This window comes from Coptis chinensis, chromosome 4, assembly GCF_015680905.1.
Source record: "Coptis chinensis isolate HL-2020 chromosome 4, ASM1568090v1, whole genome shotgun sequence".
Lineage (NCBI taxonomy): Eukaryota > Viridiplantae > Streptophyta > Magnoliopsida > Ranunculales > Ranunculaceae > Coptis > Coptis chinensis.
The window spans coordinates 5,079,264-5,105,575 of record NC_141459.1 but is presented as its reverse complement, the minus strand read 5'-3'; the positions used below and the strand labels follow the sequence as shown (position 1 = coordinate 5,105,575).

General features: G+C 36.9%; 1 pseudogene across 1 annotated transcript; it reads left to right on the top strand.

Annotated features, from left to right (window-relative positions):
- Window positions 1–17,449: 17,449 nt before the first annotated feature.
- LOC147501388 (3-dehydroquinate synthase, chloroplastic-like) lies at window positions 17,450–26,054 on the top strand (annotated as a pseudogene). Its single transcript, XR_015220870.1, has 8 exons — window positions 17,450–17,649; window positions 18,683–18,833; window positions 19,746–19,915; window positions 21,431–21,657; window positions 22,538–22,658; window positions 25,234–25,296; window positions 25,512–25,656; window positions 25,748–26,054. The product of XR_015220870.1 is annotated as a 3-dehydroquinate synthase, chloroplastic-like (transcript).
- The last annotated feature ends 258 nt before the right edge of the window (window positions 26,055–26,312 follow it).

Here is a 26,312-nt window from a genome sequence, read left to right as displayed (position 1 = left end):
CACTTCATCTCATCATGCTTTCTTTAGTACAGTCGATGACGTGCAGGAACCCAATAACTTTAGAGAAGCTAACTCTCGTCCAGTATGGAGAAAGGCAATGCAAGAAGAACTTCGTGCTCTAGACGACAATAAAACTTGGGATATTGTTATGCTACCGTATGGAAAGAAAATTGTTGATTGTTGGTGGGTGTTTGATAACCCGTAAAAAACTCGACTAGATTACTTTAACCTTATTTTTACGGTATCAATATTTTATTTCCTACTCTCACATATATATTCATGCAATATATAGAGTACGAAATCGTTCCATTCTTAATCTATCAAGACTAAATATAATTCAACTAATCAAATACAAACAACAATGGTGAGAGTAATGAGATGTGAAATTTCTATTCTAAATAACAACTATTCTAACAAGCAATCATCCTCATATGGCTTCCTTAACCTCCTCTAATGGAGGTTTTAGCCTAATATCATTATACTATCATTCCCAACATGAGAACAATAATAACAAGTCATAATTTAATAACTAATTTAAACTTTATAAATCTAATTTTAACAATAGTCTAAGAATCAAAATGAAGACAACCTAATTTATGAATTTAAAACAACTAAAACTAAATAAGAATTTAATCAATAACTAAATTGAAATGAAAACTAATACTTTATTATAAAACTAATAGTGATTCTAAATAAATAATCTACTTTGTTCTAACACTAATTAATTGAAGGTAAAAACTAGATCTAAAACAAGCTATTCTAACTAATTAATGGAGTCTAACCTAATTTTCTAATCTAGATCTAGGTTATCTTAAGAGCTAAGTCTTCTCCATACAAATGGAGGAGACCAGATCCACTTTTTCGTGCATGGGCTGAGGAGCCATGTTTTGGGCCGGAAAATCGAGCCCAAAACCCAATTTCTTCAGTCCACAGAGGCCTTTTCAGCTAGATTTGACTTCCATGGAGTTTTCGTCTATCTTAAGAGCTAAGTCTTCTCCATACAAACGGAGGAGACCAGATCCATTTTTTTTCGTGCATGGGCTGAGGAGCCATATTTTGGTGTCACACTCCGAATTTCGACAGAATTCGGAAAAACAATATTTGATCCCGACTCTTCGATTTTCGAGGTGTAATGCACTCTCAACTTCCAAAAACCCATAAACAGTTTAAATATGCAGATAATTAAAAACCAATAAATTTTTTAAGATTAAACAAAAGTCCTCTTCATTACAAAAATTCACAAATAAGATTAGGTTACAAATCTCTTTTCAATAACTCTTTATTTAAAATTACAAATGAAAATACAAATAACATTGTTTTAACTGAAAATCTATTTCACCTCAAGGGAAAACAAAACCTATTTTGAAATGCGACGCTAACGCAAACCACAAGCAGCAACCAACCTTTTTCAACACTAAACCTGTCAAGACTTATCAACTATGTTCATTTAATGAACACACCCGATAAGCAAACATGCAAATCGGGTCAGCATTATAAAAATGCTGGTGTGAGTAGCCCTAAAATACAAATCATACTAATACATATATATACCCAATAAATAAGGCAGTTAGTTCCTCCACCGAGGCGCCTTAACATCCAACGAATAATACAACATCATTAAGTACAATAATTAAGGCAGGTAGTTCCTCCATTGAGGCGCCTTAGCTTCCCAACAATAATACAAAAGCATTTAGTTCCTCCACCGAGGCACCTTAGGTTCTAACTACACTAATAATCAACCAAGTATATTCTATACTTACCGCATTTCATGCGAGTGGGTCGTCTCTGCACGAGTAATTAGTTTGACCCACCCTTCTGCAAAACCATATACCATCATATATTTAAAGATATATCATTAACCAACATATTACCATAATTATATTATTTAAGGTTTTCTTTGCGTGTCCCTAAAAGCATGTCGTATTTATGTCTTACCTAGTTTCCCTGGCTACCACAATCGCCACCCAACGCCGAACATGTACATCAACATGCCTCCCCTCACATAATGAACCACTCCGTGCGTAGCTACCCTGAGCGGGATGTCGCACACCAGGTAACCTTCACACGAAAGCCATTATGTAAGTACTGCCACTATTCGGCATAAAATATCGCACGTCTCGTTCTAAATTTTGCGAACGGAATAATCAAGTCACTATTCAGCTACGCCAGAAGGGCCAATCACATTACTTACGCCAGAAGGGCCATTCAGATTCACTGAAACGCCCGAAGGGCCAATCATATCACATACCCCCATCACAAAGGCAAATCACATGAGTTGTGGTAACTAGGTTCTAGGATTTTCGTTACGTAATTTATTCATGTGTCATACACTTATATCTCATAATCATTCCACTATATCACGTGCAGGTCAAATACCTTATTGCACTAAGCCACAATATTTAGAAATATCTCAATATATCTCATAACCACTTTCATTCTTTTACGTGCCAATATATTATTGCACTACGCCACAATCCCATGGGAAATATCCACAAATACTCTACTACCTCCTAGTAGTATCTCACAGATAAAATAATTGAGCGTTTATACATTTATTTCTCCAAAACTATTGTATTTAATAGATATCCTAACATATGATATCATTTAACATAACAACAATTTCAACTTACCACATAACGTCACAATAGCTCCAAACGTACCGCATAACATTTTTATAGCATTTTAGGAATATTATGTCTCCTAACATTTCAATATCGTCACGTGTCAAAAATACACAACCTCAATGTCAAATCTTTCTTAGATAATGACTAACCAATTATACAGGCTTCCGCACCATTTTAACATTTGATTTGTCCATACAATTTACAACATAAAACGTAGCACAATTAAACAGTTCACAGTCCACAATCAAAGCCCAAAAATCTAAATATTTAAAGACCTCATTTTTTTTATCTATATTAAGTTATATGAACCGGCCCCAAAACTAACTTAGAAACTGGCCCAAAGAAAACACTAGTTAGTTTTGGCCCAAGCCCAAAAGTCTAAAACCAACTTATTTATTCAACTCCCCCCTAATTGGGGACATAATGACCAATCACATGAAATTAGAAACCTTCAAAGAATACTAATAGGTTTCGGCCCAAGCCAACAAAAATGAAACTTAAACTGGCCTAAAACTTTAATTAGTTCGGCCCACAGAACTGAACCTAAACCGGCCCAAAGGAAACTAAGGTGGTCCAACCCAACAACAAACTAATAGAACTGGCCCAAACCAAACTGATTTAGTTCCGGCCCAACTAACAAAACCAAAAAGCTTTGGCCCAAAGACCAAGCCCAAACCGACCAACAGTGTCATCTTCTCCCTCCAGCAGCCTCTTCTGCCACCAGCCACCACCAGTTCCGACCGCCACCCCTCCAAACATACTCGAAAATGACCAGGGGAAAAACCCCAACTACTTTAACAAAAGCGAAATCCCCAACTCATTAAATCAATACCCTTCATCAAAACTAGATCTCGAATTCGCGTCACCATTAGCGCTCCTCCGGAACATCAGCAGCACCCCATTCGACAGCCCTCACACACACTAAACTTCAACCAATCATCAATCAACCAACAAAATCAACCGAATAACAGTTCGAATTATTTTACTGGAGGATGTCTGGGAGTGCCGCCATTAACGCTCCTCCGGAGCTTCTGCAGCACTCACCCCAAACCATTACACAGCCAAAATAACAAATCAACAACCACCGTTCACCCAACAACCGATTCTAAACACAGTTCAATCAACACCCTTCACCCATGAACCCCCCGACCGGTGTAACCACCAATTTCAACCATCACCAATACACCCGACGGTTTAACCACCGATTTCAACCAACAAATAACACCATACCCCGTTCAAATAAAAATATCCACACCACCTCATTATCCCAAATGACAAGATAAAGGAGAGGGTGATTGTTTGGGGCTCAGCCCTCATGAACCATCACTTAAGAGTTTTCAACAGTTTAACACTTCAACAGAATTTAACAATACAACAGGACGCCAAATAAAAACAGGATAATGAGCAGTAACAATAGACAGAAACCTTAGACAGAGAAATATGTCCATATACACCGATACACGGAAAACTATAGATTCAGTAAAATAGCAAAAATAACTACTTACTTAATTAAAAGCTCAATGAATTTTCCACTAGTCCGAATCGTCGTGCTCCAACGCTCTAGCCAACGAGCTTTTATCTCCGCCTCCATTTTAATTTTATTTTTATCTCAAAATCCTATTCTCTAGAAAAATATGTATATATACCTGGGTTTGAAACCTAAGCCCAACATAGACTCGGGCCCAGAAATCAGGCCCACATATCCCAAATCCAAATCCAGCGAATTTTAAATAATTAATGAAATTAATTAATTAATAAATAAATATATATTTTAAATACGGGCGTTACATTTGGGCCAGAAAATCAAGCCCAAAACCCAATTTCTTCAGTCCATAGAGGCCTTTTCAGCTGGATTTAACTTCCACGGAATTTTTGTCCACTTCTACTCCTCTGATTGGATCAAGGCTTGGACCATTTGAAAGCTCTTTCCGATCCGGTCGTTTTGACATAAGGTAAGCCCAATTCCGAGGTCTGAGTCCAAAGATACGGCCTTCAGAAGTTCTGCTGACTTTTATGCGATGTTTCTGCCCGCGTTGACTTTGACTTTTCGGCTTTGACCGGGCTTTAAAAAGGCTTTTTCTCCTTGAATCTTGGCCTTTTATCATAGAACTTTTTAGTAACCAACCCTTGCTCCTTTATCTCGCAAAAGGGACGCATTTCGGCACATATTCGACTCCAATGCCTGAAAGACACAAAAATACGATAACAGTACTAACTCTTACTTATTAATCACATAATTGGTCTAAAGAAATATTGTTAAAGGGGTTAAAACTACAGTTTTGGGCTCTTATTAGTGTTCAGAAACAAGTTCAGTAGTGATGGTTCCTTAGAAAGGTCTAAAGCTCGACTTGTTGCAAAGGGATTCACCCAAACTTATGGTCAGGACTACAAGGAGACTTTTGCACCAGTTGCAAAGATGAACACGTTTAGAGTTCTTGTATCTCTAGCTGTAAATCAAGACTGTAAATTATTTCAGATGGATGTGAAAAATGTATTCTTATACGGAGAGATCTTAAAGAAGAAATGTATATGAGGATCCCACCTGGACATCCGTAAGAGACTAAGGTTGGATTAGTATGCAAGTTAAAAAAGGCTATCTATGGACTTAAACAATCTCCACGAGCGTGGTATGCCAAGCTCAGTTTTGTTCTAGCTATGACCGGCCTTAAGCGAAGTGATGCTGATCCTTCCTTATTTGTTAAATCTAGCAGGCCAGGCTTGGTTATTGTTCTTATTTATGTTGATGACATAGTTATCACAGGTGATGACCATATCGAAATTTCTAAGCTCAAGGAGTTACTGCACAAGAAATTTGCCATCAAGGATCTGGGTGTTATGAAGTACTTTCTTGGGATCGAAATTGCTTATTCAAAAAGAGATATATTTCTAAATCAAAGAAAGTATGTGTTAGATCTTTTGAGTGAAGCAGGAAAGCTGGGGTAAAACCATCTGATTCTCCAACTGACAGTGGAGCCAAGTTGGACAACACCAGTGATCTTCTTACTGACATTGGTCAGTATCAACAATTAGTTGGTAAACTAATATATTTAACTATTGCCCGACTAGATATTTCTTATATAGTAAGCTTGATTAGTCGTTTTATGCATGTTCCAAGGACTCTACATATGAATGCAGTTTCTAGAATACTGCAGTATCTGAAAGGGTCACCAGGCAGAGGTATTTGGATGCGGAAAAATGGGCATACATCTATTATTGCTTATACAGATGCTGATTGGGCAGAATGTCCAGTTGATCGGAGGTCTACTTCTGGTTATTGTACCTTTGTGGGAGGTGATTTAGTCACTTGGAAGAGTAAGAACATAATGTAGTGGCTCGTTCTAGTGCAGAAGCTGAGTATAGGGCTATGGCTTCCACCATCAGTGAAATCATATGGCTTCGCGCTCTTCTGAAGGATTTGTGTTTTGGGTTGCATCTGCCAACTACACTTTACTGTGATAATCAAGCTGCTATGTATATTGCTGCAAATCCGGTGTTTCATGAGATAACTAAACGTATTGAAGTTGATTGTCATTTTGTACGTGAAAAAGTATAGTCTAACATTGTCACTACCTTCTTTGTTCGAAGTGGCCAACAGCTTGTAGACATTTTTACCAAGGGACTTCCAGCTTCCAAGTTCCATGATATTCTCTCCAAGTTGGGTTCGCTGGATATCTTAGCACCAATTTGAGGGGGAGTGTGGGAGAAGCAAGAGAAGACGCGGGTTGCGCCCTTGGCTAGGCAAAGTCGAGGGCGGAGCACTCAATCATCTGGAGGTTCGTCAAGACAAGAGCGCGGGTCGCGCCTTGAGCAAGACTAATATGAGCGCGGGTCGCGCTCGAGTCAGTTTTGATAGAGGTTTGATAGATTCGTATATTTTCTATAAAGGAAAGTCTCCAATCCTTTTAGAAACAAGATACATGAATATACACTCATGTTGTGCTATATAAACACCTCTGTAACACAAATCAAAATCAATCAAGCAAAACATTTCTTCTTTCGTGGACGTAGGTTGCCGCATTGGCACCGAACCACTATAAATTTTTGTGTGTTGTCTCTTTAATTAGTTGTTTAATTCTACAATTTCCTTCACTTATCTCATTATCACAAATGTCAAACATCAACAAAATTCTATTGTAATAGAAGACACGTGGTATTCAACAACAGAGATCCAGTATATATATATATATATATATATATATATATATATATATATATATATATATATATATATATATATATATATATATATATATATATATATATATATATATATATATATATATATATATATATATATATATATATCGGTTTGTCTAGAGTGCCACTCTTATAGTGACACTCTTATCTCACACTTCACGGTCCGGCCGATCTGTTTATGAGATCATCATCAAATCTAATTCAAATAAAGGGTATAATGGTAATTATAGTGTTTCTCTCCCAAATTTCGTTTCTCAATCTCCAAAGAAAAACCAACTCTCTCTCTCTCTCTCTCTCTCTCTCACTCTCCTCTCACTCTGAAAAATCTTCAAAAATCGAAACCCAAAATCAACAATAGCTATCATTCATAATCCAAAATCAAACCCAAAATTTCGAAACCCACAAATTGATTCACGAATTGATTTCGAGTTTGATTCACAAATTTGCCTCTTCAAAAATCGAAACCCAAAATCAAATAACCCAAAATCATGGTGCATGCTAACGCTTTACATATTTCAGAATCTCTTTCACTCTTTTTATTTTCATAAGATTTATTATTATTGTTTGTTTCATTTTTATGATAATCATGCTTTGATCTGATCTAATCTTAGTAGTTTATGGGTTGTTTAGATCTAATATTTCAGTTTCACATAGTGCTTGGTGTTCTGCAATCCACTGCAAATGCTACTAGTTTTCTACTTATCAATATGTTGAACGAGGGACACGCCATATTTTTGCAAGTTCAAAGTCCACATTAAGGGGTTCAATTCCTTCTATTTTTATGTTGTATCATGATGAATATGTAAAGTTGTGAACCATAATTTAGTTTAGCATTTCATTCATTTAATTTCCTTTAATGTATAAATTTGAACACTCAATCCGATTTTAGCCAAAGCGTCCCAGTTAACTATTTAGTCGAATCGATATATTCTTTCTCCCCTTGGTACATGTCCTTTATGACCTCCTTCACACTTGTGTAGTGCCTTATGTCTTTGCTGATAAAGTCCTCTTTGTTCATTAGCTTACTAGCGATGGTAGAATCTAGACAAGGCTATAGCCTCATCAAATGATCGGTTTGATTTTGAGGTTTCCTTCCCTTCACTTTGCTTCGATCTCATTGTTGTATCTTTATTTTTACTTAGTTACATTTCAATGGATAACTAGACTATATTTTACAGGTTAGTTACATTTCTACAGATAACGAGACTATATTTTACAGTCGGTGGCACCCTTATTTCTGAATCCTTCAACTCCAAAAGAAGGTGTTGTTAAGAAAGTTCATTCTGAGGGAGAAATTTGGACCTCAATCTGAAAAGAATAAAAGCTCGAATGGCTGAGGTTTTTCTTCCGTTCTTTTTATCTATATATATTTGTGTGTTTCTTTGGTCCAATGCATTTGGTGTTAATGAGGTTTTGAATCATGTAGGTGTTCCGTGGTCATGGTCTTGACTATGATGTGGATGGGCTCACGTAAAGCTTGAATCAAACTTTAATTCCAATCGTTACAAATAGATGAATCAAGAAACTGTTGCTAAATTAACATTGACCGATATGCTTAAATATGTAGGGAAACACTTTAGATAACCACAGGACTCATAACATTTGCGGGGCATCGGGGGTTCACGATAAGCAAAATGCTCTTGTGGAGGAGTTGCACCTCGGCTATTTCACCCAGGGGAAGTATATAGGAGACAAGTGCTCATTCTGTGATCATAGCCCGACAATGGTTTGCAGTTTTTATTTTAGAAATATTAACAGTGTGACTCTTTGTAACTGATGCAGGGAGTTTCTTGTAGAAGCTACTAAAAAGGTTGGAATAGAAGGAGCAGCGGAGTTTCTTGATGACCCTAATAAGGGAGTCCAAGACGTCTATTCTCCATAAACAAATAGGTTTTTTCTTACATTTACACTTATTATTTTCTTTTTAAAACTGACATTCTTCTTGGTGGTTATCTGAAGGTTTACGCTGAACTTGAGAAGTACTCCGACCACATAACAGGCGTTCCATACTATGTGGTATGTGCTCCATCTCATCATTATTCTCACTAAGAAGTAAAAGAAAATTTTCCTTCTGTTGATATTATGGATTTTTTTTTGCCTTACTAAGACGATTCTTCTGACAGATCAATGGAAAAAACAAGCTCAGTGGCGGCCAACCCCCTGAGGTATTTGCAAGAGCTTTTCAGGCAGCTGACTAAATCAATGTAACTAGGGTGCATTTGTTGGAGATTTGTACCTTACCTTTGTTCAGCTTTGAAAAATAAATTGGTTTGGATTCGAGGACGCAGATTGTTTATGTACTCTATTGAAGCATTCTCGTCCCCCGCATATTATGTATTCTATTGAAGGATTACGTCTCCGGGCATATTATGTATTCTATTGGAGCATTCTCGTCTCCGAGCATATTGAAACGGATTGCATTTTGGGATGTAATGGTGATTTTAACATGACATTTGTCTATTGTGATATAGTAGCTAACCATAATTCTTAACTTAAATTTAGTCAACTTAAAGCTCTTCGGTTTCATTAAGCCAAGCAAATACAAATTGAACCGCACCGCCCGAAATGATATAATGTCATTGATGGCCACTTACGTTCACGAGGGATTGTGATTCCGGTGTACACTTCGCGAACTACCAAATAGTGCGTGTAATAAAATTTGAAGGATGTACATGAATGCCCATTGGCCAAGTCCGAATTGAATAATCTTAGGATGTGTTTGATTTGTAGGAATATAGTTCCGTGGGGAACTGCCATTTTATATGTTTCGTTTGATTCAAAACTCGGAGATACTGAGACGAGAAACCATGCTCAAAAATTGCATTTTGCCAAGTTCGACCGTTGAAAACACGTATTTTTACAATCCATATGCACACGTTTGAGACCAACTTAGTTGACAATGTTATTTATCTTGGATATTCACAAATTGTACAATTTCTTCACTTCCCTTCAGTTTTCTTTACCCGTTGGTCCTTTCCGCCACACCGTTTGGACTTAGTCCCAAACGCATGGCCATACCGTTTGTTTGGTACTAAGGCCAAGCGGCATGGCCACACCGTTTGGACTTAGTCCCAAACGGCATGGCCATGCTGTTTGGCCTTAGTACCAAGCGGTATGGCCATGCCGTTTGGGACTAAGTCCAAACGGTGTGGCCATGCCGTTGGGACAAAGTTCAAACAGACACGCCATTTTTTGCAAGTTCAAAGTCCAACGGCATGGCCACACCGTTTGGACTTAGTTCCAAACGGCATGGCCACACCGTTTGAGACTAAGGCCAAACGGTGTGGCCATGCCGCTTGACTTTGAACTTGCAAAAATATGGCGTGTCTGTTGGACTTTGTCCCAAACGGCATGGCCACACCGTTTGGACTTAGTCCCAAACGGCATGGCCATTTTTGATTTGGTACTAAGGCCAAAACGGTGTGGCCATGCCGTTGGACTAAGTCCAAACGGTGTGGCCATATCGCTTGGATTTGAACTTGCAAAAATGGTTGTCGTTTGGACTTTGTCCCAAAACGGCATGGCCACACCGTTTGGACTTAGTCCCAAACTGCATAGCCACACCGTTTGGTACTAAGGCCAACGGCATGGCCACACCGTTTGGACTTAGTCCCCAAACTGCATGGCCACACCGTTTGGACTTAGTCCCAAACTGCATGGCCACACCGTTTGGTACTAAGGCCAAACGGCTTGGCCGTTTGGGACAAAGTCCAAACAGACACATTTGATTGTTAGGTGTTTGATAGTTTTGTAACATACATTGAGCAATCAAATTATTGGAATCCATTCCAAGGGGAAAATAAGTTATCCCCAAGGTCGATTAGTTTTTCGGTTTCTTTCCATTTTGCAAAATATTTGACTTAGCTGTGATTGTTATTTGCATTTTGTTAGTTAAAATAGTTAAGAGAACTTTGTTTTCTGATCATGTTGAACGATTTATTCCCAGGGGATGCCAAGTCTTGTGGAAGGGAGTGTAATTAATAGCGAGGGTAGGATTCAAGGTGCGATAGCAATAGCTAGAACCAATTTATACACTCTTTGATTCCTTTTGCCTCACAACTTTGCCCAGAAAATTGAGTTGCCTCACAAATACCTGAAGACAAGCCAAAAGAGTGAAAATAACTAAATAAGCCACTTATAGTTCGGTAACCGCTTATAGTTTTATCTTGAAGGCACAGTTGATACATGAAATTCATAATATATGAAATTTCTATTTCTCACTCCCCGAAAGTATAAATAAGTACAGACCACAAGACAAATACATGAAAAACTTCATTTCATCAACCTTATTTATAATCAAGCACAATTGGAATTTGAGCACAATTTTTTCATGAAAAACTTTAGCGATCGTCTTCATAATCTACTTCTTCTTCAACAATCGCATCTTGATATTGTTGATACTTCAGCCTCGATAAATTCCATCTCATTCATTCCTTCGCCATTGTACCAATGCAAGAAGACCTTCCTACTGAAAACATAATCAGAATTTTTGCACATAACTGTAATCCAAAGCAATTATTGTGAAGCTACATCCAAAGCAACTTAGGATAACTCATCATCGACAACGCCACCACGACATCCAAAGCAACTTAAGCCAATAACACCTTAACCCGACCACTTGATAATACACAAAACCGCTAAGAGAAGAAAACGGACCAACAACAACTTAAATATTAACATTCCGATTGAGTGAATTTCCGAATCGGTCGTTATCCTCCTTGTGCAAATAGAAGCTCGACTCTCGGTTAGGGAAAATGTGGGAGCTCGACTCTCATTTATATTCAACGACGACGAGCTTCCACAATTATTTTCTTCATCCACCCACTTAAAATACCTACATTTCTTATCCTTAGGCAAACGTTTGTCATTTTTTTTTTTTTGCAAACACGTAAAGATCGTCAGATTCATTTGGGTATTCGAGACTCTATTAAGAACTGAGCTTCCACAATAAGGGCACCTCATTTATAGATCGAATTTCAATCAGAGAAGGAAAAAATTAAAAAATTAAAAATATCAAAATATGCAAATGTAAAATCACCTGAATATGTAATAACTATGGAACCCTAAACCAATAACATTAAAAAACAAATGAACAAACAAAAGTTAAACAAAATATGCTAGTTCAACGAACTCTGACAGAGTTCACAAATATGCTAACTCTCGACAAATTCAAAACTCTGACAGAGTTCACCGAATATGCTAGTTAAAACTCTGACAGAGTTCAAAACTCTGATAGAATACGGCATGAAGAATACGACAGAGTTCAAAACACCCGACTTTTAAAAAAAAAAAAATATCGGTCTGTTTATTAACCTCCAAGCCAAGATGGAATTTGAAGCCCAAAATAGCACCAATTGCCAATCCCACGAGGTAATAGCACCCAATATTTACATAGGCGACAATAATAGCTTGCCAACCAAAGACCAATGGCCACACCTGCAAATTAAGTCATGTTTAATACTTGAGGTCTACTAATTTCATTGTACAAGTTCAACATTTCAGCAAGAACTTTCAAATTGTCCCAAGGAAAAACATATATGCACAACAATGCAATATACTAACCTCGATAAACAACAAAGGGTTCGCATTAAGCTCATTAAAGTATAGAAACAACCCATTTCTTTCTCATGATTGTTAACTAACAATTAAAACTGGACCTATCTTATATTCAGATTGCTTTACCACTTAAAAGATACATTTTTAGAGTTTTATATGGTTTTCCGCAAAGGAAGCAAGCAATCAAATAGAGTAGTAAATAGAGAGAGTTGGGAAAAAATTGTACCAACTACTTTAGAAGGAGGGCCTTCGTCACGAAACCCACCACCACCATGACCTCTCTGGATCAGCAGGATGGTTTGATCAGCCTCTGGGTTATGAATTTTGGGAGAGAGAGAGAGAGAGAAAACCCAATTTCGTTGTTTTTGTGATTTTCGTTTTTTTTTATTTTGACATAACGCGAAATTTTGAAATGTCTGTTTTATCAGTGAATTAGATCTTCAGATCTTGAGGGCGAGATCCGACGGCTGAGGAGAAGAATGAGATAAGAGTGGCAGATTTAGAGTGGCACTCTAGACAAACCGTACATATATATATACTAGAATTTAACCCGTGGCTACGCCACTTGAGTCATAATTAAATGAATACACGTAAATTTAACTGTTACAGTAGAGTTATCATTTTTTTTTTCTTTGACATTTAAATTGAACTTGGTAGTGTCATTGTGATACCCTTAACTGAATATGCCTTAGAAAATCATCTTAGCCGAGTATATATATTGAGAACAATTTGTTCATCCAGAAACGGAGTGTACATAGACAACTTTAACTGTTCATTTCTTGTGTAATCCATATTCAATTTATATACATTTCTAAAACGGTAGGAGAAACTATAGAGGTATTTAAACAATGAAACAATTATATAATTTAATATGTGAAATAACTACACATGTTTGCCTGAAAAAAATAGGAGTTTGCATGAAAAAAAGGGGTTTTGGAGGTTTTTAGTCGGGTTTTGGAGGTTTAATATAATTTGGATGTTTTTACCTATTTTAGAGTATTAGGTAAATAGGACTCTTCAAGCAGACACTTTAGTATTAGGTAAATAGGTTTTGGAGGTTTTTGTCTATTTTAGAATATTAGGTAAATAGGACTCTTTAAGCACTCTTTAGTATTAGGTAAATAGGACTCTTCAAGTATTAGCATAGATCCCGAGAAAATCAGGACCACCACTTAAGCCCTTATAATTTTGCTTAAAAACTGAGTTGTTTTGTATTATAGATAAGGATTGTTGTACTATGTCATAATTAAATGAATGGTGATATAGGCTTGAAGAATACATGTGTTTAGTGATTGTTGAAGCCATTAAATGTCCAAGTGGTACCACGGCAATTTGAGCTGATATAGTTGTGATTGTTAAAGGCTCTTTTATGTACGAAAATGCATCCGATGAACTACAAATGATCTAATTGAAACTCACCTATCATTGCAAGATGCAATTTGAATGTGATAGCGGGACGCGAGCTTCTATCAAGTTGGTAGGATATGCATATGCAAGGCGTACTCTGCCCCTCTATTTCCACAGAGCTTTTCTTAAGCATTCAATATCTCCTATGTAATTACAATCCCTTTGAAGCACACTGCAACATTGTATTGTTCTCAGAGTATTCATATGATCTTTAGTATGTAACTTTATTCTTAGCTTCCATTTATAGTGTGTGTAAATTCATTCACACTTAATTCATATTTTTCCTTTAACCTCAGATTCTCTGACGTCCAGAACTACGTCGATGCAATATTCTGCCTTCAACATTGTATTGTTCTTAGAGTATTCATACGATCTTTAGCATGAAACTTTATTCTTAGCTTCCATTTATAGTGTGTGTAAATTCATCGACACTTAATTCATATTTTTCCTTTAACCTCATATTCTCTGACGTCCAGAACTACGTCCATGCAATATTCTGCCTTCATTGTACACTTTTAAGTTTAAATGTGCTTGATTCTAAATCACATCCAAGAATTGTTCCTCTTCATGGATAGATAGTGCTACTACTGTATTGATATTCTTTACAGCTAAAATCTGTTATGAAAACCACAGAAAGAGCTTGCTTAATTATCACGCTTTTTACTTGAAAAATATGTTACTTATTTACAATAAGTTTAGTCGTCGATCATACTTGGGCATCCGGAAACCCCGATTTGAAAACGTAACCGAAAGATCCCTCTGCAAGAAGGTGATCCTCATTTGAAACTATTTGTAGCCGATTGCAACTCTGCAACGGTATAAGTTTTAGCGATCCACCGGGTTTCTGGATCTCCTTGTAAAACATACTCTTTTATTCGAAGTTTCCAAAATGCCATGGCGAACAGAGGGTCGACTCCTCGAGCAAGCATGGGAGGAGACATATTAGGCAAGTTTTTGAATATCTTCGGAATGTCAAAGGCATAATCTGTAATAAACCGGAGAAGCAAATGTAAAGAGAACATCTATAATATTTTGTAATAGGTATTTACTGCTGAGAAAAGAAGGTCAAACGGTAAATGGATGGAAGCCTTCTCATAATTATATTGTAAGTAGAAAAGATGACATGAAACAAGATGAACCGAGTATCAATTATCAATTGCTTCCCACTTCGAACTTTGTAATATACCAAAACATTAGGTTATAGAATGATACTGAGAATCAAGGTCATGTTCCAAAAAAAACTTAGACTTATCGGGCTTTCGGTGAAGCGGTAAATGGTATTAACTAACCATCTAAGAACCATACTGATAATTCAACCAGAAAAATGTATGCGATGTAAAGTATTTATAATAGCAAAATGGTTTGGAACACCTACCATACGTTATCTTGACCGTAACGAATTCCCATCACCTTCCACGTTGTGCATTTTATATTCTCTTGATCGTTTTATACGGATTGCAATAATAATTGCTGCAGTTCGCCACTAAAGCTACTCCAACAACGGTAAAAGCTATTCCTGCAAGGTTACATTTGAGCAGTTTGTCTTTAAAAGCACCTCTTCGGTGTGTTCATCCAAATGCTTCAAGTGGACCTATAAAATGGATGTCAATTAAAAGCATAAAAGGGCAGTTGCATGATATCGTCTTTTTCTATACATCATGGTGAAGGGATCAAAGACTGCTAGATGTCATAAGCAACAAATACTGAAATTAAAGGAAAAACTCAAATATATTCTGACCTTGTAATCTTGCATAAACTCATAATGCGAGAACCGTTTACGCTCATCTTCTTTGGCAGCCTTCAGAACTTCTCTAGTCCCTCACGGGTACCATTGTCCACTAACAAAAAAAGGTCTTAGTATTGAACTAAAGGTTATGTATTTTTTAAGGATTCCCGATGATCCTGAGCTTCAACACAACTGAAAACGCTTTGATCATCTCTTAAAAAGATGTATGCGTCTGAGATACTACTAAATTGCATATTTACATACTCAGATTTTTCAGGTTGAAAGAGACCTGAGATAAAGAGAATGGTAAAAACTAAAAAATAATTTTCATTACCACAGTTGGTTCCAAGAACGTATAGTTTTTCCAAGTTTAAATGTTGCTCTACTGCTCTTAGTGCTGCAGTCATAAAGAAACCATGCATTAAAATTGTGAAGTTTGTAACACGAAAATTTGAACATGGAAAGGAATGTTGAGAACATAACCCATAGCCTTACACTTGGCACCCTACACCACATAAGAGAAGCCTCTTTACACCTGCCGCCTGACATTGGAATAAAAGACAAAAAAGGTCATCTTCAAGATGTTAAAATATATCCCACATCATTGAATTGTCACAATAACAGTGTGAACAGAAAACCGTAGAAAATAAAGTGCAACCACTAATCACTGATTACCAATATTCTTTACATCATAGAATGACTCTCCATGAATATATATACTCTCTATTTCCTGGGACTCTCTATTATCCTAGGACTCTTCCGACTCTCTATTTCAAGTATTAATATATTACCTAGATTTTCTCTAGGACTCTATTATCCTAAGATTCTAGGATGTTGTTTTTTATGATATATATCCGAATGAAGATATGAGATATAATCCTGTGGATATATATCGGAATGAAGATATGAGATATAATTTAATATATATATTAACTATCTATGAGCCGTCAGATGTACTGACTGTATTAACTGTTAGCCGTCCGATGTAGGCTTCACACAAAGAGCTTAAAGACCAAGCTGTTTTATTATATATATATATATGGACTTGTGTTACACATTAAACGTGACTTTGCCACAATTAGCGTGACTGGACCTATCTATGGTGACAATAACAATATCTATCGATGTGTAGCATGAAAATATTGATCTCTGAACATGTTATTTCAATTAAATTACATTGCATATTAAAAAAAAAAAAAAGTTTCAAAAAGATTATGTTAATGATTATTTATTAACGAAACAATTATAAATAATATTTTGTAAACAAGAATATGTAACGCAACCCGCCGTTCGTAGGACGGGTTCAAATATTTTGTAAACAATTATATCATAATTTTTCGTAATTAGTAAGGGCATCTCCAATGGAGAGTGTAAAGCGTATAATGTGTGAAATTTACACTCCTATTTTGAAAAAACTCCTTCCAATGGAGGGGGTAAACCGTATACAATAGCTATTAGTTGTTAAAATTTGGTGGAAATTCCCCTCTCATGTTATTAGCTAATAAGAAACACGGACGTAGCTTTAAATGTCGTTTGTGGGTTTTTTAAGTCCGGACGTCACTTCAACAGACGTGGGAAGTTAAAATATTTCATTTGCGACGGGCCATGACCGTCGCTACGTTTGTTTTCAAATTTTTGAATACGGACGATAGTTGAAGTGACCGTGCGATTTTCTATTTAAATTTTATTTTTGCAAACTTGCAACGGTTAACGTCTGTCGTTTTACTCTTATTTCCAACCCTTGGAAGAGCCATGAGGTGTATCTTTATTACTTTAAAAATAAGAGTGTAAAATCCTAGTGGCGCCTACATGGAACCTATGTGGAGGTGGAGATTTACACTCTCCATTGGAGATGCCCTAATAGAGTTGGGAATAATGGCTTTTTGCGGCACTCAGCCTCTTCGATTTTCAGTTAATTCTACAATACTAAAATTGATCTCTCGATCAGAAAATTGTGGCATCCTTTCCTTACGTAGTAAAAACGACGTTTCGTTTGGATCAACCTCAATCTCAATCTCAATCTCACGTGTGTTTGAGTTCAACTCCTCAGCATTCAACAATTGATGTCAATTTGGAAACACATAGCTATCCCATCTATGTCGGACCTGGACTTCTCAATCAGCCTCAGCTTCTCCACCGGTACTAATACTATTTTTCATTCTTTACTGTGTTTTTTTTACTTCCATATAGAACATGTCATTGAGAATAAACTTGTTACAGAGTCAAGCCCCTCTCTTTGCTAATTATGTGCATGTTGTTTATCGACTGACCTCAAAACAAAGTTTATTCTCAACTTTTCTAGTGCCATGCTGATGTAGTGATGTAGGCACTGGCAACGGAGTGGTTTGGCATTTCGTGGCCCTTCACACCACGATTTTTTGCAGTTTTCAAAAAATCGGACAGTCATGTCCTATTTCGTTTCGGTTCCTTACATAAGTTGTTAATTAAAAATGCATGATGCGTCCATTGTGGAGGCAACATGCAAAAAAACACTTCCAAAATTAAAAATATATATATATATGGAGGAGAGTGAGTGTTTATGAAAGGGAGATGAGAAGAATCTTTGTTCAGGATGGACAAGGCTACTTATTAGTTGTTCCAACAGCTGCTTGGTGTGAGGTGATAGCTAGGAGGAAAAAGAGAGGAAGTTATAATATCAAGACACATGGACGATGGTAACATAATCTTTGATCCAAAAACTATATTTGTTCCTCATAGAAAGCAACATTTTATTTGAGGATTTGTTTATTTATTTATGAAATATTGGCGCATCACTTAAGGATTCATCTCAATATAAGTGAATTTTGAACCAAGAAAGATGGACAAGGAAATTTAACATCTGTTGCAAAGACTTCATGGTAAGGTGAGAGTGTGTTTATTATAGGAAGAAGAGAACAAAATGGCATTTTCCAAAATGGAAAATCATGCCAACTTAATATCTTAGTCTTTTTTCTCAAAAGTTCCCTTTTGACTTATTGTAAATCCAAATCATTTCGACAAATTTTTTTAACTCTAAATCACTTAGGGTTTTAACTCACTTAAAGTTTATATTGGTCCTACTATCTTATTGTTTGTCTGTAACTTTCTTAATGCACTTTTATTTACATACTTCAAATGGAAATGGTTGAATTCTGGTTGGGATGATCTGACTTGTTGTTTATTGTTTTGTCAGGCATCTTCCCGGGGAGAAAGTTCTGGTTGTGACTAACACCACTGTTGCACCGTTATACCTTGACAAAGTTATTAATGCCTTGACTCATGAAAATTCAAATATTATAGTTGAGACTTTAATTTTCCCAGATGGTGAGGAGCACAAGAACCAGGTAAACAATTTAGATTATCTAATAGATTTTAGGTTTCGGTTCTTGTAAACAATGCAATATTTTGGACTGGTCTATTTTGGTTAAAAGATTCGAAACTGTCAAGTATTTTCATAATGGCCCAAATATCCTCATGTGCATCCCACGTGAAAGTTCAAAACCTAAAACAGTGAATTACAGGAAGAACTAATGACTGATTGTGTATTGGCGCTCCCCTACCACGAGAACCATTTGTGAGATCTAGTTGAAAGTGCATGTCGGTAGTAGAAACGGTAGAAAGGTAGCAGCCTAGCACATACTGCAGATTGTATGAGAAAGAAAAATCAGTTTGGCAAATTTTCACTAAATGAAGTACTAGTTACAATATGAAGTGTTTAATGACCAGTTACTTTTGCTGCCTGGACCCTGAGAACAGTAGGTGTTAGTGGCCTTGAACTGCAGTATAATATCTTGATAACTTCCTAGAAGGGTGCAACTTAACGAAATCTGCCTGACTGTGAAGCGATATTGAGTTGCATCCCTGGTTGACAACTCACGAGAAACATTTCCCCCTAGTGATCACAGACCTCTTTTGAAGTCTTCAATTGGTTCTTATGAAAGCTGTTTTTAATGTAAACGTTAGATAAATCAATTTACCTTATATAATTTTGGAGACATGCCCAAGTTCAAACCTTAGTCTTTAGCCTTTCTTGTAGTTCTATATTTTTTTTGTTGTGGCCTTTCACCAGGGATGCAGAGTGAGGGTTATTTATATCATAAATAACTTGAATGTTTTTTTGTAATGATAAAAAGGCCAACCCGTCATATCACACCACCAAAGGGCCAGACTAATTATTTACAAGGGCCAAGACCTTAATTCCAATCCCACTACTATGTCTTTTTTTGACAGTGTTAATTGATGTCCTCTTGTCACAGCGTTCCTTGTATGAGATTTTTCGAAGGGCTTTTTTTTTTAAATGGCTCCTACCTCAACAATTGTCGCTCTTGGGGGTGGTGTAATTAGTGATTTGTGTGGGTTTGTGTTGTGTTGGTGTTTGTGGCATGGCACGAATTTCATTCATATTCCAACTACTTTAATGGCACAGGTATGTCACAACTGCTATCTTTAATTTTCTTGTTGCTAATGTTGAATGGGTCGGTTTGGATAGAATTCAGCTGGTTCCCTATTTGGATCCTTCTTTCTCAGGTAGTACTTCATAAAATTGAAATGACATGGCTGAACTTAACTAAGCAAACTGTTTCAAATGATAGGTTCATTAGGTTGGATAAACGGATTGGTAAAACTGAAGCTAAAATTGCTGAATGACTAATTAGCACTTTTATGATTTTATCATTATTAAAATTGCTTAAGTTAAGTAATTTCAACTTAAACATTTGAGAAACAACTTGATTTCGGTGTGTAACTAGCAGTCAACTAACAAAAATATGGCATAGTGGTGCCAAACTTTCAACTAAAACTTGGTGCTGCATCACTGTTACCTACTTAGCTAGTACGACAACAAAATGTTGAAGTTTCAACCACAATTTGGCTTCGAAGTGCTGAAACTTTAGCTAAACTTTGGCAATATGGCGTCGAAAGGTCAACTAAATTTCGAGACCTAGGGCTTGTTTGTTTTTTTTACTATTTATGAGTTTTTACAAGTCAAGTTTTCCTACTTACACTTTTGGCATTTATAAGCAGCAAAATATACCAAAATAAGATTCTACCACTTATTAGTAGCTGAAAAACAAACACCCCAAAAAAAGTGGTCCGCCACATACAAGTTACAATAAGTGGCAAACTACTAAACAAACACCCTCTTAGTCACCGCAGGCTAGTTAGACAATTGCACCCGAGGATTGTTATTAAATATTTGGCGATCAAGCACCAAATGGAGCTGTTTCAAAGCTCTATTAATATCGTTTAATTTTAAAATTTTCATGTCCCTTTTTCAATAAATCAAACCTTTTTGTTTGATTTGATTCTAAAACACAAACCTATTTCAACAAATCGAATTGTTTTAATTGATTGGATGTGAAACACAAACCCATTTAAACAAATTTTATGCATTTTGTTTGATGTGGTGTAAAACTACACACAAATTCATTTAAACAAATTGAATCTTTCTTGTTTGCTTTGATGCACAAACACCGGTGATCAAGATGGCGGTGGAATAGTGGTGGTGGTTACGAATATGTCTTTGTTGAGGTGTGACAGTTAGGAGGAGGAGAGATTGGGAGTTGGGAAGTGTATATTGATGATAGAATAAGGCAAATGAGTGTTCTTATGGTATATAGGAGGAGAGTTGGAAAGGACAATAAGAAGCCACCTTCAGGTGTAATGGGGTTCTCAGAAATTTCAGTAGGACAGGAATGTAATAACAATTTTTGAGTAGAGTCCGCCCTCTGAGTCTGAGAAACGGGGTGCATACACAACAAGACACTTTTTAAAAACTGCATTTGACTTGCTTTAGACTTTGGGTCTATTCTGTGGTCCAAACCTGGCCAAGAGGATACATTTCAAAACCCTGCACCTTTTCCAGACCTATTTCTCGTGGTCGCAACCATGCAAGCGTCAATTATTTTTCGATGAATGTTTACTTTTGTTGTTGTTTTTTTAGGTGGATTTACCTATTGGAGGTAAAAACTTTGTACATGTTACGTCGAAGGGATATGTACATGAAAGTTCCTACCAGCCGCAATGTGTACTCATAGATACAGACACATTAAATACATTGCCCAATAGAGAGTTAACTTCAGGAATTGCTGAAGTCGTAAAGTATGGCATTATCAAGGATGCAAAAAATTTTGAGTGGCAAGAAAAGAATGTGTCTGCTTTATTAGCAAGGTACTGAAATGACCACCTCTTTGGAATTGCATTATTATGCATCTTCTTAGCTCAATTGCGTATAATCGTACTCCTCTCTAATAAGACAAGTTTTATTAGAAATAGTAAGTTATGCAATGTTAAACTGATGTTACTCAACATGTTTTAAAGTTGGTAAAAAATAAACTGAATACTCTGGATTTCCCCAATTTTCTCTTTTAAAGTTGCATAGGGATGCGTAAAATGATTGGAATGCCCTACTACTGGCCAAATCAATGGACACATGGAAGGACCAGTGATGTAACTTGTGGGCTATTTCTAATTTAACTAAATAAGCAATATGCGAATTTATATCCTTGCTCCTGCATCATTAAGGGTGGGACTATAATTTGGTTTCTTTGTACAAGGATTGGAACCAGAATAGCGGTCTTCCACCTGATTCCATGTTTTGTGTTGAGATTATAATCCCATATCAGTTGTCTAAAGCCTTGCAATCAAATATATAAATTCTAGGGCCTTTTCACTTGTCACCAACTGGTTTTAAGTTGGATGCTCTTCTTCTATATGTATTGAGATTCTCTTACCCATGTCTCACGGTTTTCGTAAAGTTTGGTACTCATTTTGAGAAATGAAAGTTGAGATTGTGCTTGTATAATACATTCTTAAAATGCTACCTACGTACGTGTTCACATTCAAATTAGATTGATGGCTTTGCTGGTTGCTTTTTTGTCGTATCTTTGTTGTGGTTCGTGCTTTAGTATCATTTTATCTGCAAGTACCTTTGTTTCTTAATTCAATTTTTTGATAGGTAAGACTTGTTTGCGGGTTTTGAAACCTGTTATGTAGTCAAAACACCTACAAACTTCTACAACTAAGCTACCTGACACGTTCTTATGTACAGGGACCCTAGTGCAATGCCTTATGCTATCAAACGTTCTTGCGAAATCAAAACTGAAATTGTATCACTTGAGAAGGAAGATGGACTGAAGGGAACACTAAACTTGGGTCACACCTTTAGTCATGTGAGTTTCGTACCTTTTGTTATCTGGTTGATACTTTTATGGCATTTATGCTAACCAAGTAACTAGGAATTGATCGTTATAGTTGGTCTAGGAGCAAGTAGCGACTAGGCCTAGTTGGCCAGAGATTAATCGGTCGATTCTTGCTAGGATTGTTCCCTCCATTCCAAGTAATATGCATACTACAATTTTACTATTTAATAATAATTACAGATGCTGAGATGCATATTGGAGTTATTATCTTTCAATCGACAATAGATTATTGCTCAACAGTGAAATATTAGGGGCGCTAATTTGGCAAAGAGGAGAGGTGCTACTAGTGCTGTCAAATGGGCCGGGCCGGGCCAGCCCGGCCCTCAAAACTTACAACCCTCACTAATTGAGGGCCGGGCTAGCCCGCCCCTCATTAGTGTTGAGGGCCGGGCCAAAACGGGCCAATAGAAAATGTATTAAGCCCTTACCCGCCCTTCAGCCCATTATAGAGGGCTGAGGGCCGGGTTAGAGAGTCGGGCTGAGGGCCAGGTTAGAGATCTTTTTTTTCTCATTGTAATCTTTTGAGTAGACTAACAGTCTTCATTCAATATTGAAATACTGATTTTATCCCATACTACAATACAAACACTTAGACCCAAAATAGAGTATTGATTTCTGGTTACAAATACATGTTTAATGTTTAGGATCCAACCATACAAAATGAGGAACAAATACATAATTCTAAGTCTCAAGTGGTTTATGGCTCATCCACTGTCATGACTGACCAGTGGGAACCCATTCTATCAATAACGAAGAACCTGAACCACCTATAGATCGACCTAAGACAATATAAACTTGTTATATATCTTATGAAAATTGAGACATCCTTTTTCTGATAAGGGATCAGGAAAATGAACGAATCTATATAATTAAAATGAAATGAAAATATGGTTGTGGACTTTACCCAATTTCTAAAAGGGTAGATACTATAACCCTAAGGGTATTTTAAGTAAAACAAAACTTTGATATAGTAATAAGTTAATTATAGATGAGGGCTTACTGCGGGCTTGAATGAGGGCCTAATTAGGGTCGGGTTGTGGGCCGGGCTTAAGGTTTGAACTCTAGGCCCTTACCCTCCCCTCATATGTTTGAGGGTCGGGCCGGCCCTACCCTCAAATCAATGCGGGCCTTGTTTTGAGGGCTTTTTCAGCCCATGGGGCGGGTCGGGCAGAGGGCTTGAGGGCTGTTTTGACAGCACTAGGTGCTACTGCAGTCTTGATTAAGACTTTTTTGCTTTAGTCAGTTGAATATGTACTAACGGATGGAAAAAATAAAGTAAAAGCAGAATAAAGAAAAATGCTTGAGAGGCGAGTTAACTTGGGAGTTAGTTTTGACTTGAATCAGCTGTGTAGGCCGATTAATTAGGATATTTAGTCACTGGCATCAGTTTAACCGATTATGTTAATGATCTGCAACACTGTGGTATGTGGATACCCATCGAATTGTCCTACATGGCAATAATCTAAACCATCCGTCACCTTAGCTAGACATAAGAACAGGGATTTTGGTCTGGAGGGACACAGAAGCTCTAATTACCTCTCTTGTCAGAAACGTCAGCAGAGTGTCATGTGACACGTCCCTAAACACATGCTGCTGGACAGGGTCAGCACATAAGGTGCTACATGGGCTGATTCCCACTTAGAGTTAACAGGGTATTCTTGCCAGCTGTTTCAGAAAACCGACCTTATCTTGTGCCCAGCATGTTTTACAACCTCAAAGCTGCTACTATAAATAGTTAAAGATAGAATCACATTTACCAGTTGTAGGATTTCTATCCTCTTTGGTTTATGCCCATTCTGTTTGGCTTTTCACCTTCTATTCTTCACACTACTCTTCTCCATCATCCCCTAAATTCTTTGTCCTTCAAGCCTTTATCTCTTATTATAACCTCTTTGTGAATTAAAAAAAATCTCTTTGATAATCGCAGGCATCTTTTAGAGAAATATGTTTATTTTTCTTGCTAAACGATTTTACAGAACTTGCATCAATTACCTCCTTTTGAAGGACCGCAATGGGGGAATCCTAAGTTGTGCTTTGAATTTTAAGAATATATATGGATCATCTTAGTAACCTCATTCAACGATTCCAAATTTCCAATGTGACATGTTTTTCTAGTGTAGATAATGTGCCAGTATTATGGTGTGTTTACAACCTCGGTAAGCTTAAGAACACATGAATATTAACTGTACTCTTGGGTTCAGTCTGACGGTTTGGTCTTGCTTGTTGGCTAACACATGATTGAGATTGAGAATATATGATACTGTAGTCTTTTTAACAAAGTATTTAGTCATTTGTTCCATGTTTCATCGTGGCCATTTTTTTGGTGGGGTTGGTTGGGCAATTGGCACCCGCATGCATTGTGCGATTTCTTCATGCTTGTGGGCAGATATGTCATTGAAAATTTGGATGTATGATATCATTTCTAACTAAATTATCTATACCTGCAGTGGAGCCAATCGGCACCCACAACGATTGTGCATCTTCTTGTGGTGTTATTATATTTCATGTTGGTTACATGTTTCTAATATATCTCATTCCTTTCTAGGCATTAGAAGTTGGGCTCGGTGCTGGTCTGTGGCTTCACAGAGAAGCTGTTGCAGTTGGAATGGTACTGCACCCATATCTAGTCTACTCAATTTGTTTTTACTCCTGTGTCTGCAGGGAATGAACGTGTATGCACACCCTTATGTATTGAAACCCATTCTTATACTTGTAATGAAGCAATAATATCCGATAAAAGGATTTGCACCTACAAATTTTTCAGAAAAAAATTGATTACCACCCTGCAAATTTACACCTGATTTTGTCACTCTCTATTTGCAGCTCATGGCTGTGAACGTGTCCTATCATCTTGGATGGATTTCGAAGTCAACTGTAGAGCGTATCTTTAATATCCTACGATCGGCCAAATTACCCACAACCCTACCACCTAACAAAATGACTGGAGATGTTCACTTCTTACATGGCTGTATGAAACCCATCAACAGTCCAACCTCTCAAACTCTGTGTTTTTCTTTAATGAAACTTCTAGTAGTTGATTGAGTCGTTTGACAATGTAGGCTGACAAGAATGTATCTGGTGGACTATTACGGCTAATACTTCTGAAAGGTCCTTTGCGTAACTGTGTTTCTACTGTTGATTATGACAGAAAAGCCCTTGATGATGCTCTTCATGGATTCTGCACGTCACAGTACTAATCTTTGTTGCTTTCGAGTTTGAGACCATTTACAATCCAAGTCTGGATTGAATGTGTTTGAATATTGGGCCTTTTGTGGATAGGGAGCAGTAACTTATTGGTGTTATCATGGCTCGCGGTTTCAATTACCATATATAAGGAAGATAGGGTCCAATTTGTTTTGGGCAGACTCAAAAAAAAAAAAAAAAATTATTATAATTGTGTCATTAGTTTCAAAAAATCTAAAAAAAAAATTATTACAAGTATGTCATTGCTCCAAAAAAAGTTGGATTCGAAAACTCCAAACTTAAACGACCTGGCTAGGTCGTTTGGACTAAGTCCCAAACGACTTGGCCACACCATTTGGGACTTAGTCCAAACGATGTGCCCATACCAAGCCCCCAAAAACAGAATTTTATATTTTTTTGAAGTCAAATCCCAACGATACG